The sequence below is a fragment of the Scyliorhinus canicula genome, chromosome 12 (genome assembly GCF_902713615.1).
Source record: "Scyliorhinus canicula chromosome 12, sScyCan1.1, whole genome shotgun sequence".
Taxonomy (NCBI): domain Eukaryota; kingdom Metazoa; phylum Chordata; class Chondrichthyes; order Carcharhiniformes; family Scyliorhinidae; genus Scyliorhinus; species Scyliorhinus canicula.
The window spans coordinates 23,930,838-23,947,677 of NC_052157.1; the positions used below are offsets into that span (position 1 = coordinate 23,930,838).

Consider the following 16,840-nt stretch of genomic DNA (forward strand, 5'->3'; position numbering starts at 1 on the left):
GATCACTTGTGTGTGGTCCAAGCATACATTTAATTATCTGAAATATTTAAATTAAAAGCAGAGATTTTCAATGTTTTTACTTTGTGATTTGCTGTCAGTGGAAGTTCTCCAATGTGATTGCCTGCTTATCTTGCTTGATGATATCACTGCTGCTCGATGCCCAGAGATCCCTTTCACTTGGCATCAGATTCAAACGGATTTTGGAAAAGGGGAAAATGTGCACCACAGAGATCACTAGATCTTTGCAAGCAGTTTTCTTGAGGTCAGTGGCTAGGTCAATGGCTAATTAGTGCCTTTACTTCCCCACTAACCGTAAAATCCAGCTAAAACAGCAAAACCTTTTAACAACCGCATGAATAGTATTAAACCTAGATTGCTCTCTATACAATAATGTCATTCTTATACACGAGTATCTGTAATGGCGCTAGACTGAGACCATCCTCCCCACAAGAAACCTTGTCCAGCGAATCAACAACGGGCAGATAGATACCCTTTAGGATTATAATCATGGTCTCCTTCGACGTCAAGAGTGGAGATTATTTGACAGAAACGCAATACACATTTGAATAGATATCTAGGAGACATTTCCTAAAGTGCCTATGCAATCATCAAGAAACTGAAAAATGATGGCAATCTAGGCTTCTAATGTAACCCAACATTTACAGAACATAGCAAGGCACGAGGTTGCAAGTAGCATACTAAAACATGAAGCCATCTATCTTATCATTGCTGATTTAATTATCTGTTGATTTTTGTATATTGAGCTAGACTGCAAAATAATTGAAGTGACCAGCCAGTTCTCAACTTCGATTCAATAATCAGAGGAAATTCCTAACCTGCCACGTTGATCATGTAACACTATGGATACTTGTTAAAAACAAATAACTTGAGAAGTCTTCTCCATTCAGATTCTAAATCGCTGTTTCGAAAGCTAAGCACCATGAGAATATGATGTGCAACCATAACATGTTGATGCTCATGCCTTCTTCACATAGTTAAACGCAACAATGACACTGCCATTAGTCACCAAGACCTTGTTTGAAATGTTATTTTCCCTGGCACCCTCAGTTATGCTGCGTCATTTCAAATGTAACTTCCACACCAAAATCAAGTCCACCATCATAGCTTTAAGTGCAATGCACGCTCAAAGGTTAGCCAACCATTACATGCACTAACTGCACATTTCTATTTGTCATTATTGATAAGTGCCATCAAAGGCAGATTTCGGGAAATACTGTCATCAACAATTCTATCTACGATGAAGGATTTGAATCCACAACAGCTCTCATTATCCTAGGTCCTACTGGACTCCATAACTTCATGTACATGTGCAGTATAGCCTACTGTAGCCACCTAAGATGGACACTGGGCTACAAAATGGAGAACTGCTAAGGCTGCAGGGAAAAACAGTCTTAGCAAGGACAAGCAGTTTGCAGGAGACTAATTAGCATTCTGCACGTACAGAAACCAGTTTGTGGCCAGGTGCAGAGTCTCAGCCAAAGGTGTAAATGGCAACAAGATCTACATAGTAATGAGGTGATCCAGATCCAGACCCCACACAATAGAAACATTTAAGTATGAATGGATACTTTTGAGTAGACGCCCATACAGAACGGCACCACTGTATCCAACACAAAGAACCATAGGGACAGCCCACCCATCGAGAAACAACCCTCAGATTGGGGGGTTTGGAAGATATCGATTGGGAAAGGCCCAATCGATACATGGCAGGTAAAAGGCCCGCCCCGAAGGGGCACGGACTTCTAGACCTATAAAAGTAGACCTCGCACATGGTTCGGTCTGTTTTGGCTCCGGCTCTCTGTTTTGTCGCTCCGGCTCCGCTTTGCTGCTACATCGCATCCTGACTCCAGTTCCATCACCAGCTGTTGAGCCATCAGCCATCGAACTGTAAGTGCCAATACAACGATCGCTACGTGATCCAGACCTTGCTAGATCCTGACAACTTTAAGTACCTGAGAGTTGCAGACCAAGAACGGGACAAAGGCCTTGCTCCCTGACCTTGCCTGTTCCTGTCTAGATAAGTATTTTAGTTGTTTAGTAGTAGAAGTAAGTTAGTCTCTTTAGCGTATGCATGTGTATTTATTATATTTGTCATAATAAATATCAATCTCTCCCTGTGTTTGCGTGGGTTTCGCCCCCACAGCCCAAAAATGTGCAAGCTAGGTTGATTGGCCACTCTAAATTGCCCCTTAATTGGAAAAATGATTGGGTACACTAAATTTATAAAAAAAAAAAAAAAAAATAATAAATATCAATCGTTTGGACTTACTAATCGGTGTACAGATTTATTACTTTGAACCTGACCTTGATATACTTGTGAGGTGTCTAAATACGGCACCTGGCGACTCCTGAGCATAATTACATACACAGAGCCATAGTAGTGTTAAGCACACGGCCTTTAAACGGAGGCGTGTTAATACACTCCAGTAAAACGAGCAACACTACTTAAAATTATTTTTACATTCTGAGGAAATACAGTATTATTAATAACAGCAATAACAGTGTTACAAAACTTCTAAAATACAAGATTCTTACTCTCAGATATTTCCTAAACTGTACCCAAGGGAGGGCAGCACGGTGGCCTAGTGGTTAGCACAACCGCCTCACGGCGCTGAGGTCCCAGGTTCGATCCCGGCTCTGGGTCACTGTCTGTGTGGAGTTTGCACATTCTCCCCGTGTCTGCGTGGGTTTCGCCCCCACAACCCAAAAATGTGCAAAGTAGGTGGATTGGCCACGCTAAATTGCCCCTTAATTGGAAAAAATAATTGGCTAATCTAAATTTTTATTAAAAAAAATAAAAAAATAAAAAAATAAAAAAAACTGTACCCAAGGAATAGCAAAATTCAATAGGTCACATTTCAGAAAATAAACTCCACTGGCATAAGCGAAGTCAGAGCAGGTAACAAATATTGTAAAAATCTCTGTTTGAGCGAGCCCAGTCAAATAAGCACCTGTGTCCTTAGACCTTAGAACAGTACAGCACAGAACACGCCCTTCGGCCCTTGATGTTGTGCCGAGCCATGATCACCCTACTCAAACCCACGTATCCACCCTATACCCCCAACACCCCCCCCTTAACCTTACTTTTTAGGACACTACGGGCAATTTAGCATGGCCAATCCACCTAACCCGCACATCTTTGGACTGTGGGCGGAAACCGGAGCACCCGGAGGAAACCCACGCACACACGGGGAGGACGTGCAGACTCCGCACAGACAGTGACCCAGCCGGGAATCGAACCTGGGACCCTGGAGCTGTGAAGCATTTATGCTAACCACCATGATACCGTGCTGCCACCGTCCTAATGACAAGAGCACCAGGTTCCCATTGCTGCAATATAAAAACATGCTGCAGCTCAGAGTCAGAGGAAATGAAATTAAAATTGCTTATCGTCACAAGTAGGCTTCAAATTAAGTTACTATGAAAAGCCCCTGGTCGCCACATTCCGGCGCCTGTTCCGGGAGGCTTGTACAGGATTTGAACCGCGCTGCTGGCCTGCCTTGGTCTGCTTTAAAAGCCAGCTAGTTAGCCCTGTGCTAAACCAGCCCCATAGGCTCGCATTTCTGTTTCCACTGCAGCAACAATTAACATTAATTGCAATTTTGAAGCCACATGAACTGGCTTTACAGGAACAGCTGTAAATCACAATAGAAACATTCCCCCTCATTTGAGTTTTACCTTGCTAAAAATGGTTCTCACTGCTTTTTCAAAAAAAAATTCCCTGGATGTGGGCATCACTGGCACGGCAGTCATGTATTGCCATTGCCAATTACCAAGAAACTGACGATGAACCTCCAGTTTGATAGTTGTTTCCCAGCCACTTAAAATAGCAGTTAAAATAGAGTCACCCGAGATGATTTCAGACTGATACTGCATATAGGTCAAACAAAATAAAAATGGTAGATATTCTTCGCCAAAGCATTGGTGAACTAGTTGGAGTTACTGGGCGAGCATTACTGTCACTTTTTCTGACATCTTTTTATTTCCAAATTAAAATATATTCAAATTCTCAAACTGCACTGGTGGAATTTGAGCATGTGCTCGGTGGATTATTAGTCCAGGCCTCTGGATTACTAGTACTGGAACCACTATACTACCAAGTCCAAAGATATGCAAGTTAGGTCGATTGGCCATGCTAAATTGCCCCTCAGGGTGGGGTTGCAGGAATAGGGCACAGGTAGGGTGGTCTTTCGAAGTGTCGATGCAGACTCAATGGGTCAAATGGCCTCCTCTGCACTGTAGGGATTCTATAACCTAGAAAGCCATGTCTGGTTCAGACAATAAATTGTACTGGGCAGTGTGATTAATAAACAACCTCTGCAAAACCAAAGACATGCATTTCCCAATCCCTCCATCATTTGAGTGTTAGATGGTTTGTCAGACATGCAGTCTAGGATGAGTCACAATCTCAAGTTAAACATTAGAGAATCCAAAACCATGCAGGCCGGGTTCAACTAGGCCACTCAAAACCATCACACTCTATTCTGCACTGAACAGCGATACAGATCCTCTCCAGTGCAAAAGGCCACCTATTTCCACAAGACTGCCTACCTCCAACCACCTCAGCAGTTCAAACCCTTTGTCAGCACTTTTAATACCTCCAGTATAGACTATTCCAATTCTCATCTGGCTAGCTTTCCTTTCATTTTTCACACCATAACTGCAGATTATCCAAACTGCTGCCTCTTCTATTCCACACAAAGTGGCACTTCACAATATTGTTTTTGCTATCTACACTGCCTCCAAGTTCCTCAATGCCCAAAATTCTCTCTGAATCTTTACAGTTCCATTCAGCCCATCAAGTCTGCACTGGCTCACTGAAAGGGCATTCTATCTAATCCCATTCCCTTGCCTTATCCCCGTAGCCCGCCACGTTCTTTCTTTTCAGATAGCAATCTCCAATTATCTTTTGAATACCTCAATCAAATCTACCTCCACCACCCTCTGAGGAGATTCATTCCAGGTTCGAACACTCTCTGGGTGGAAAAAAAGGTTTCCTCACATCACTTACACTCCTTTTGCCCATTACTGTGCTACCTAAACGATGGACTTTCAGATAACACTAATGTCATTTACGGAAGGAAATCGGCTATCCTTACCTGGTCTGGTCTACATGTGACTTCAGACCCACGGCAACTGTCCTCTGAAATGCCCTTAATTAGAGGGCTATCACGAATGGGCAATAAATGCTGGTTTGCCAGCAACACCCACATCCCATGAAAGAAAAAAGAAAAAAGATCTTCAACCTAATTGGGCAGCACAGTAGCATGGTGGTTAGCACAATTGCTTCACAGCTCCAGGGTCCCAGGTTCGATTCCCAGCTTGGTTCAGTGTCTGTGCCGAGTCTGCACGTTCTCGCCATGTGCGCGTGGGTTTCCTCCGGATGCTCCGGTTTCCTCCCACAGTCCAAAGATTAGGTGCAGGTTAGGTGGATTGGCCATGCTAAATTGCCCTTGGTGTCCAAAATTTCCCTTAGTGTTGGGTGCGGTTATTGGGTTATGGGGATAGGGTGGAGGTGTATGCTTGGGTAGGGTGCTCTTTCAAAGAGCAGGTGCAGACTTGATGGGCCATATGGCCTCCTTCTGCACAGTAAATTCTATGATTCTAGTCTTCACTATAAAAATAATGGCTCAGATTTATACGTCACCATATATGATCTACTCAGATTTCCAAAGTCCTTCCTTAATAGTCAGGTACCTTGTATGTAATTCGGTATCTTAAATGCTACACAAGACTAATCTTATGAATGGCACAGGAGGGCAGCACGGTGGCCTAGTGGTTAGCACAACCGCCTCACGGCGCTGAGGTACCAGGTTCGATCCCGGCTCTGGGTCACTGTCCGTGTGGAGTTTGCACGTTCTCCCCGTGTCTGCGTGGGTTTCGCCCCCACAACCCAAAAATGTGCAGAGTAGGTGGATTGGCCACACTAAATTGCCCCTTAATTGGAAAAAAAATAATTGGCTAATCTAAATTTATTTTTAAAAAATTTTTTAAAAAATGAATGGCACAGGAACCTTGTTAAAAGGAATGTGTGTCGAAGATTGTGTGCCAAAGAAGGTAGTATGTGCGTTCCCCAACTGGAAATCATGATTTAACCGGGAGATCCACTCGCTACTGAAGTCCAGGTCTAATGCGTTCAAGAGAGGTGACCTTGTCTTATACAAGAAATCTAGGTATGAACTCAGCAAAGCCAAGACACCAAGAGACAATACCAAACTAAGTTAGAGTCACAGATTGATGACACAGACTGTGGTCGGAAAGGAACAATTTGAAACCACACCAGCTGAGGCAAACTGTCTCATTTAAAATATACATTAGTCAACTTTGAGGATGAACAAACAAGCCAGTTATCACTAACTCTACATAATTCTGCCATTCACCACTACTACAGCCAAGCAGATAGTGTCTGCTGTGGACCAGTTGTGGCAGTATGCGAATTGCAGTGAATCAAGGCAGTCTGGAAGTATGGAGTTGATGTGTCTCATGCCAACCTCTCAAAGCACTTCATAATGATAGATGTTAACCGGACAGTCATCGCTGAGGCACATTGCCTGGTTGTTCTTTGCACAGATATGATAGTGGTCTTCTTGAAGCAAGTGGGAACCTCGCGACGGAGTAGGGAGATGTTGAAGATGTCTGCGAACACACTCGCCAGTTGGTCCACGCAGGATCCGAGTGCATGACCAGGGACCCTATCCAGACCCGCTGCTTTCTGTGGGTTCACTTTCAAGAAGACCAATCTGACATGAGGCTGTGACGGTAGGTATAGGTGTGTTCGAGGCTGTTGTGAGCAGTCGACAACAGTTATTGGCTTCCTGCTTGAAATGAGCATGGAATTTTGAGTTCATCGTGGAGGGGTGCTTTGTTGCTCGAGATTCTACTCAGCTTTGCTTTGTAGCCCATTGCACAATCGACCAGAGTCTGCGTCATCAATCTGTGACTCTAACTTAGTTTGGTATTGTCTTTTGGTGTCTTTGCTTTGCTGAGTTCACACCTAGATTTCTTGTATAAGGCAAGGTCACCTCTCTTGAACGCATCAGACCTGGACTTCAGTCGCGAGTGGATCTCCCGGTTAAACCATGATTTCCAGTTGGGGAACGCACATACTCCCTTCTTAGGCACACAATCTTCGACACACTTCCTGATGAGGTCTTTGACGGTGATGACATATTCAGGAGTTCATGAATATGGACCAGTAAACTGACTCCAAGCATGTCACATAGGAGCTCTCCGTTTCCTGGGACAAGCATTGCACTTTCCTGCTTAAATTTCTGTTTATATGCTGGGAGAAAGAGGTCTTGAGGTCCAATTTTCTGAAATGTGGTCAGTGGATGGATCAGTAGGCACCTTTGATGTTTGTGTAGCAGTGGTCAAGATGTTTGGGGCAAGAGATGTGGTGGTGGAATTTTGGCAGTATACGCTTGAGGTTAGCCTGGTTGAAGTCCCCAGCCACGATAAACAAGGTCTCCAGGTACTCTGTTTCATTGGTGTTTATAATTGTAAGTGGATATTGAAACATGCATCAATTTATGAACCCTCGCACAACATCATCATGTTAGCACCACAGAAAAGCAATTTGCACAAAATAGTAATGCATCAATCTTATTTCACAAAGAATACATCAGAGCAACTGAGGATTCAAAACCCAAATTGCAGATGACGGACGTTTGGTTGAAAGTGCATATTAAGGATCAATTCCTGGAATGTTGGGATATAGCTTACCACCAATTTAAAGCTGAATGGAAAGAGCTGCTATAAATAATAAGTAACTGGGAACAATTTATTTTTGGTTGACTTTGTTAAGTATAAATGCACCGTCAGAAACCTGTATTTATTAAACATACCAGAGAGGTGAAAAAATACACGTGTGTTAATTATAGGCTGTATTTTTAAGATTTATCAGGAATATTATATGTATATATCATGCGTTGATCTGGTTTACAAAAGGCTAATAAAGGATAAAATGTGAGTCATGCAAGAGTCACGTTCTCAAATATCTAGAGTTCTAAGTGTTCATTCCTATTACACCCATGATTACACAGCCTGACTCAATAATTTGAAGACTGAATAAAGCAGCTCACATTTCTTAGTCTAATTTTTTGAGGTGGAGTTATTGAAATGTCAGGATTCAAAACAAGAGAAAACAAGCAATTCTTTCCACATTGGAATACAAACCCATTCTAGTCACATAAAAAAATCAAAACGAAGAGACAAGGACTATCTTGAACATTTATTTTCCACATTTCTTTTGATAAAATTGCCCAAATGCATACACCAAAAACTATTGAACACAAATCACACCCATCCCAAAAATCCATTGTAAAGATAACAATGAACAATCAGCATCAAGTTTTCGAAAACATATTTCCAATACTCCGCCACATACAGAACACATCTAAAATCAATTTTAATGTCGACACAAGCTGAATCAACAGATTTATACATCAGACTTCTGCAGCACTGAATCCATCAGTATGAAGTGGGTACACTAGAATGACATTGCAGCAAGATTTCCATGCAGCAATTCAACACATTCAAAAATACCATCACTGATGAGACACTTCGACATTTCCTTACTCTCCCTATCAAATTTGTTTGTTACATTTTTTTGTTGGGCCAGAGCAAAATACTGGCACAATAATTTCTCCCATCCTTTGCAATAAAATATGGCCCAATCGCAAAGAACAGCTGAACTCTGAGCAATGAAAAGTTTCACTGCTCTAATTAAGTGTATTTAGAGATGCTACTTTCAGTTATTGCATGCCGAAGTAACCAAAGGAATGAATCTAATTAGAAGAGGTTTGCAGTCGTGAAAACATGTGGTTCCAATATTACAATCTTTAGTTTACTTGAGCACAGACTAACGGCACTCAGTAAGTCAGTGTTAAAAATTTGAACAAAATACTCATGATATTATAAACTGGTATACGAGCCTAGAAATGTTATATCATAAATTGCCAAATTAAATGACACAAGCCTAAAACCCCACACAAACGTCTCTTATGGTTAGTTATCATTGTAGGGTTATTTTTTGCTCATTATAGGCATCATGTTGACAATGTGAAAATCTCACCATCAAATCACTGGCATATGATACAAATTTCAACAAAATTCCTGGCACAATTTGGCTTTTAAAAAAAATTCATGACATGTGGGCGTCACCGACTGGGCCAGCATTTATTGCCCATCCCCGAGGGCATTTAAGAGCCAACCACATTGCTGTTGGTCTGGAATCAATGTAGGCCAGACCAGGTAAGGATGGCAGATTTCCTTCCCTAAAGGGCAAAAGTGAACCAGATGGGTTTTTATGACAATTGTCAATGATGTCATGGTCCTCATTAGGCTTTAATTCTAGATTTCTTTTATTGAATTCAAATTCCACCAACTGTCCTGGTGGGATTCAAACCCAGGTTCGCAGAGCATAACCCTGGGTCTCTACAGTACTAGTCCAGTGATAATAAAGGTTGGCAGAGGAATAAGTTTAGCAAAGCAGCTAAAGCTGTTTTTGTGTACGTATGTTTTTGGGGGGGGGGGGGGCGCGCAACTAGCGCTTTCTATATCAACACATATAGTACTGATATTATGGCTCACCTCGCATGTCGCAAAGATATTATATTTCCAATTGGTCTTACTCAGGCAGCTATACAGTCATCATTATGGGGTGGCAGTGGCATAGTGGTATTGTTACTGGACTAGTAATCCAGAGACCCGGGATAAGAAAGCTCTGTGACCTGATTTTGAATCCTACCATGGTATTTGAAATTTAAATTCAATTCAAAAAGAAAATCTGGAATTAAAGGTCTGGAATTAGGGTGGCACAGTGGTTAGCACTGCTGCCTCAAAGTGCCAGGGACTAGAGTTCGATTCCGACCTCGTGACTGTGTGGAGTTTGCACACTCTCCCCTTGTCTGCGTGGGTTTCCTCCGGATGCTCCAGTTTCCTCCTACAGTGCAAAAATGTGCAGGTTAGGTGGATTGGTCATGCTAAATTGCCCATAGGTAGGGATATGGGGATAAGGTGAGGGGGTTGGGCCCAAGTAGGGTGTTCTTTCAGAGGGCCGGTGCACACTCAATGAGGCAAATGACCTCTTTCTGCACTGTAGGGATTCTATGAAATGGTCATCTAATGATGACCATGAAAACAATGTCAATTGTTGTAAAATCCCATCTGGCTCAATGACTTTTAGAGCAGGAAATCTGCCATCTTTCCCCGGTTTGACAGACGTATGACTCCAGGCCCACAGCAATGTGGTTGACTCTTAAATGCTCTCTTAGATGGCCTAGCAAACATAGCAATTAAGGATGGGCAATAAATGCTGGCTCAGGGCAGCACGGTGGTCTAGTGGTTAGCACAACCGCCTCGCGGCGCTGAGGTCCCAGGTTCGATCCCGGCTCTGGGTCACTGTCCGTGTGGAGTTTGCATATTCTCCCCGTGTCTGCGTGGGTTTCGCCCCCGCAACCCAAAAATGTGCAGAGTAGGTGGATTGGCTACGCTAAATTGCCCCTTAATTGGAAAAAATAATTGGGTAATCTAAATTTATATTAAAATAAATAAATAAATAAATGCTGGCTCAGCCAGCAACGCCCACCGTGAACGAACAAAAAAAAACAAATCCTTAGCTTTCATGCAAAGGCTAACATTCAGCTTTACCGATCCAATTCCATTTATTCCAGGGTAGCTGCTGCACTTCCCAGCTGCCTACCCACAAACAAGGGGGAAGTCTTGCAGCACAGTGGGTAGCGACCCTGCCTGAGCCAGAGACTCTGGGTTTGAGTCCCTTTCCAGGACAAATGGCCGTGGAAAGTGGGTTCCGTACAGGTGGAGTAACTTAACACTCCAACTGCAGGCAGAACAAGCGAGACTCCTGGTCAGCCACACATCTGAAAGAGAGTTGGAGCCTCCACCATCACTACGCATAGCTTCAGATTGCACGATGCATGCAAAATTGCACAATTCCCTACAAATTCCAAACAAGATAAATTTCTGCTCAATATCAAGAGAGCCAGTGTCACCCTGTTCCAGTCTTGTCCTTGGCCTTTGATCCATTCATCTCCACAGATGTCATTCCAGGCTAAGTCTGTAGGCCCAGAAACAAAGTATACTGTCCAATTCAAAAGAGTGTTTCCTGGTTCACATAATCTACCTGCTTCCTCCCCTATGTTTCCCCAAAACACAGCTTTTCTTTCTCACCTAAAGGCTCAACAACTACAAAACCATTCTAGCCAGCCACTACAAATAACAGCGCATTCAAAGTTGGAGCCACATCCTTGCCCATGCAAACACCTGAAATCCTATCACCCAATCGTTGCCAACATTTTGACTCATGTAGTATCTGTAACATGCAGAATTGCCACAAGGTTCATTCAGGTGGAGGCATAGAAATGATCAGAGTGGGGCATCATCAGGTAGGAGACTTGAGGAAGCTTCTGGAGACGAAGAAGTTTCTAGAGATGTCAAATGTAACAAGACAGAAAGGATAGCATGAAATCTAGAGTGACAAAGCTCAATGCTCTTGCAATTCGGTTCAAGATTATTCCCTTTTTTATTATTATTGCCTCCATATCATGCCCTAATACATGAGCAATCACCTCCAGTGCATCCTCATAAGCAACCTTTGCTCTTATTGTAAAGTCCTAACACCAATTTATACCTATTTTTATTCGAGCTTCAGTAATTGCTTATTCAGCCCTGGTCCAACAGGACACTTGTGGCATTCCTTTGCTTCATCACCTCCCACATTTTCCACAGCCTCCTGAAACTATCCTCAATTCTGCTTTCAGCACTCCCAGTTTTATATTTTATTTTTCTTCCACTTCATAAAATGCTGCCAAGTTCTTTTTTGCATAGAAATATAAATCATTGTCCACACCATTCATCCTGCAGTTAGTGGCTACTCTACAGCACATACAAAGGACGCAAAAAATTACCCAGGGAGTTAAAAGGCAAATTTAAAACATAACGGTCCATATATCTGGAAATTAAAAATCATATAAACTCAAGGCTCAATACACCAGGGGTGGGCAAACTACGGCCCGCGGGCCAGGTCTTTATGCGGCCCACCAAGATCAAGTCATTAAAAAAAAATATAAGGGGGGGGGGGGTAGCTGGTATAGGGTTGGGTTACTGGTATAGGGTGGATACGTTGACTTGAGTAGGGTGATCATTGCTCGGCACAACATCGAGGGCCGACGGGCCTGTTCTGTGCTGTACTGTTCTATGTTCTATATGAGGCGCCCAGAATCATAACCGGGTGAAGCGCCATTTTTGAAAAGTAGAGAAAAAGAGGGCTAAAGGCAGGATGCCGCCGGGGGAAGCGCTGAGGTATATGCCGCACGCTAATTGGTTACAACCGGGACTATTAATTAATATACTATGCGGCCCTTTAAAATTGTGAATTTCTGAATGTGGCCCTTGCACGGAAAAGTTTGCCCACCCCTGCAATACACCATCTTAAGTCTCTAATTTATCATCTCTTAAATTTCAAGTGACAGCCAACACTGCAGCCTTGAAACAGAGATGACCTTCCACAAGTATTAGTGGCTGAGCATTAGCTAATCAATTTTTAGCACTCAGAAAGCTGGGCAGAGAAAGAGATCGATCGGTGCTTGGAGAAAACAGTCCTGCGCATCGGGGATTTCTATTAAAATCCTGTCAGCCTGACCATTTTCTCCACAGGCGCTTTCAGTAACCACCCCATCACCACATACACGTTTTCTGCCCATCATAACTGCAGTTCAATTCAGATCCCTTCCAACATTACCCAGGTTTAACACCATTGCATTTTGTCATGATCACATACAGATCAATTCAGATCCCTTCCAATATTACCCAGGTTTAACACTATTGCATTTTGTCATGATCACATACACTTCACTTCAGATCCCTTCCAATATTACCCAGGTTTAACACTATTGCATTTTGTCATGGCTATGCGAACTGGAGAAGGATTCATCATAAGAAAGGTCAACACTAACTGTTTAAATGCCATAAATTCACGCCCCCACTCCGAGTGCACAATTAGGCTGGAGCTGGCGATAAGAGTTTCTGTTGATGGACGAAGGGCACACTGATGGGGGTGACAGCCCTGGTTTCTGCAGGGAGATGTGACCCTCAGTTAGGGAGCCTGGGACGCTCCACTGACAGCATCCGAGAGCAGAAAGCGGGGCCTAAAGAGGGAGCGTCTCCCCGATCCCCCACCCCAGTGACCGACCCACACCCAGCGCCCGCCGCACACACACCGCGCCCACGCAGGCGACTGATCACAATATCCAGCCCGAGGAGGGGTGAATCCTTTCTCAGGAGCTTCACCCTCCCCTGGCGACGGGTCTTCCAGCTGGAGGAGCCGCTGACAGAACACTTACCGCTCGGCTGCCTCAAGGCGCGTCCTCTCTACTCTACCCAGCCAGCAGCGCTGCGCCGCCCCTCCCCCACTCCGCCCTGGGCTGGAGGAGGGGAGGGGCGGGACCGCCGCGCGGGCCTCAGGACCAACCGCCGCGCCGGGCGGTGACGCAATCCGCCTCCGTCACTGGATTGGCACCCACCCGCCGCCAATCGCGCCCCGGCCTCCCCCCGCCCCGCCCCGCCCACCCCATGCAAACCAATCGGTGGCGTTTGGTGGCGGGGCCCAGGCTTGGCGTGAGAGGCGCGGAGTGCGCAGTCGCACTGCGGCTGTTTTTGCGCAAGCTTCGGACGCTGCGCAGGGTTTGCCCGGGAGGGCGGGGCTTGTGCTCAGGCGCGCCCTCTGTAGGCTGCACAAAGAGCAGGCTTGATAAGGGTCAATGATCTTTTACAGAAGGTGGCCTTTCGGCCTTCACGTGTCAGCAACAGCTCTTCCATGGATTTTTAAAATATAAATTTAGAGTACCCAATCCTACCAGGGGCTGTTTAGCTCACAGGGCTAATCGCTGGCTTTGAAAGCAGACCAAGGTAAGCCAGCAGCACGGTTCGATTCCCGTAACAGCCTCCCTGAACAGGTGCCGGAATGTGGCGACTAGGGGCTTTTCACAGTAACTTCATTTGAAGCCTACTCGTGACAATAAGCGATTTTCATTTCACCTAACCTGCACATCCTTTTGGGTTGTGGGGGTGAAGTCCAAGCAGACACCTTTGATGGATCTAAGCAAATCCTGCTTTCTCTCCCTTGAGGCTTGTGGTTGTTTTTTTGTCCACCATGTGCCCATGGTGGCACAGTGACTAGCACTGCTGGCTCACTGCACCATGGACCTGGGTTCAATTCCAGCCCTGGGTGACGGAGTCTGCACGTTCTCCCTGGGTCTGCGTGAGTTCTTCCAGGTGGTTTCCTCCCACAGTCCAAAGATGCGTAGGTTAGGTGGATTGGCCATGCTAAAATTGCTCCTTTGTGTCCTGCGATGTGCAGATTAGGTGGGGTTATGGGGATAGGGCGGGGTGAATGAGCCTAGGTAGGGTGCTCTTGAAGGGCCAAATGGCCCCCTTCTGCACTGTAGGGATGACGACTATGTATGCACCTAGTTCCTTTTGAGAGTTATTATTGAACCAACCACCCTTTCGGATCATAAAATCTAACCCTTCAGGCACTGGAAATGAATCCTCCTTGTTTAGTCTACAAAACCATTGACTTTGAACACGTCACTTCTCTTGTTAACCTTCTCTGACATAATGGGAATCAACCCATATTCTCCAGCACCACCACGTTGCTAAAGTCCCTCATCCCTGGAACCATTCCAGTAAATCTCTACTTCACTCTGTCGAAGAGTCTAAATCCCTGCTACAATTGAAACATTACTCCAGCTGGAACCTATGCAGTGACTTTCAAAGGTTCGTCCTGACTTCCTTGCTTTTGTATTCTCCACCTCTATGAAGCCAAGGAGCTTGAATCATAGAATTTACAGTGCAGAAGGAGGCCATTCAGCCCATTGAGTCTGCACCGGCCATTGGAAATAGCACCCCATTTAAGCCCCACACCTCCACCCTATTACTGTAACCCCACCTAACCTTTTTTTTTTGCACACTAAGGGCAATTTAGCATGGCCAATCCACCTAACCTGCACATCTTTGGACTGTGGGAGGAAACCGGAGCACCCAGAGGAAACCCACGCAAACACGGGGAGAACGTGCAGACTCAGCACAGTCACCCAAGCCAGGAATCGAATCTGGGACCCTGGCGCTGTGAAGCAACTGAGATAACTACTGTGCTACCGTGCTGAATGTGAGAACATTCTTCATCCATGGAACCCATAGAATTCCTACAGTCCAGAAGTAGGCCATTCAGCCCATCGGGTCTGCACCAGCCCTCCGAAAGGGGAAACTACCCAGGTATACTCCCCCCGCCCACACTGCCCCATTCCCACAACCTTATCTGCACATCCCTGGACATTAGGGGCAATTTAGCATGGCCAATCCACCTAACGTACACATCTTTGACTGTGGGAGGAAATCGGAACACCCAGAGGAAACCCATGCAGATTCATGGAGAAGTTGCAAACTCCACACACAGAGTCACCCAAGGCCGGAATCAAACCTGGGTCCCTTGCGCTGTGAGGCAGCAGTGCTAACCACTGTGCTGCCCGACAGCCAACGGTACATTATTACCTTCCCAGATGTGTACATAAAGCCAAGTATCTCTTTGTTCCTGAGCCACGTTTAAAATTGTGTAAATTAGCTTATAGGTCCTCTCATTTTCCAGCTGAAATATATTACTCGTATTTCTTTGCTGTAAATTACAGCTGCCCATTCTACCAGTCTACATCCATCTGAAGTGTGTTACTGTCCTCGTCAATGAACATTACTTTTCCAAATTTTTTGGCATCTGCAGACTTTGAAATTATGTCCTGAATATCCAAATCCAGATCAATAACATATATCATATTTTTCCACCTTTCACCACATCCCAAGGTGTTTCACAGCCAATGAAATATTTTCAAAGTGTAGTCACTGTTGTTATGTAGGACATACAGCAGCCAATTTGTATTTTTAAAATAAATTTAGAGTATCCAATTATTTTTTTTCCAATTCAGGGACAATTTAGTGTGGCCAATCCACCTACCCTGCACATCATTTGGGTTGTGGGGGTGAGACTCACGGAGACACAGAGAGAATGTGCAAACTCTTTTAAAATAAATTTCGTGTACCCAGTTCACTTTTCCAATTAAGGGGCAATTTAGCGTGACCAATCCACCTAACCTGCACATCTTTTGGGCTGTGGGGGCGGAACCCACCCAAACATGGGAAGAATGTGCAAACTCCACATGGACGGTGACCCAGAGCCGGGATCGAACCTGGGACCTCGGCGCCGTGAGGCAGCAATGCTAACCATTGCGCCACGAATGTGCAAACTCCACACGGACAGTGAGCCAGGGCCGGAATCGAACCTGGGATCTCGGCGCCATGAGGACAACAGCCAATTTGTGCACATGGTGCCACAAAACACAGTAATAATAACAACATAGTTTTTGGTGACGTCGGTTGAGGGATAAGTGTTCCCTAAAATACAAATTAGACTGTCCCTTCCACTCTTTAAAGTGGGTGTCATAGAATCTTTTACATCTACCTGAGAAGGTAACTGGAGCATTGGTTCAACATCTTATCTGAAACACAGCATCTCCGACAGTCGGACATCAGTATTATCTAAGGGTGGGACTTTTCAGCCAGCCCTCTCCGCACCATATCGCCTGGCGGTGGAGACAGCCCGTCACTGGCCAGCGGGACAACCAGAAATCACAGAAAAGTTACAGCACAGAAGGAGACTGTTCGGCCCATCTTGTCAATGCCAGTCTGAGGATAGCCAGTTCCCATTTCTAATCCCACAATCCTCCATCCAGTCCATTGCCCTGTAGCTTTG

General features: G+C 44.8%; 1 protein-coding gene across 6 annotated transcripts in view; it reads right to left on the reverse strand.

Moving 5' to 3' along the window:
* Window positions 1–13,512, reverse strand: part of tmod2 (tropomodulin 2) — a 100,582-nt gene extending 87,070 nt beyond the window's left edge. For all 6 annotated transcript variants that reach the window (XM_038813165.1, XM_038813167.1, XM_038813163.1 and 3 more), the window contains exon 1: window positions 13,383–13,512. The gene's annotated coding sequence lies outside the window, so the exon portion shown is untranslated. The remainder of the gene's footprint in view (window positions 1–13,382) is intronic.
* Between the last annotated feature and the right edge of the window lie 3,328 nt (window positions 13,513–16,840).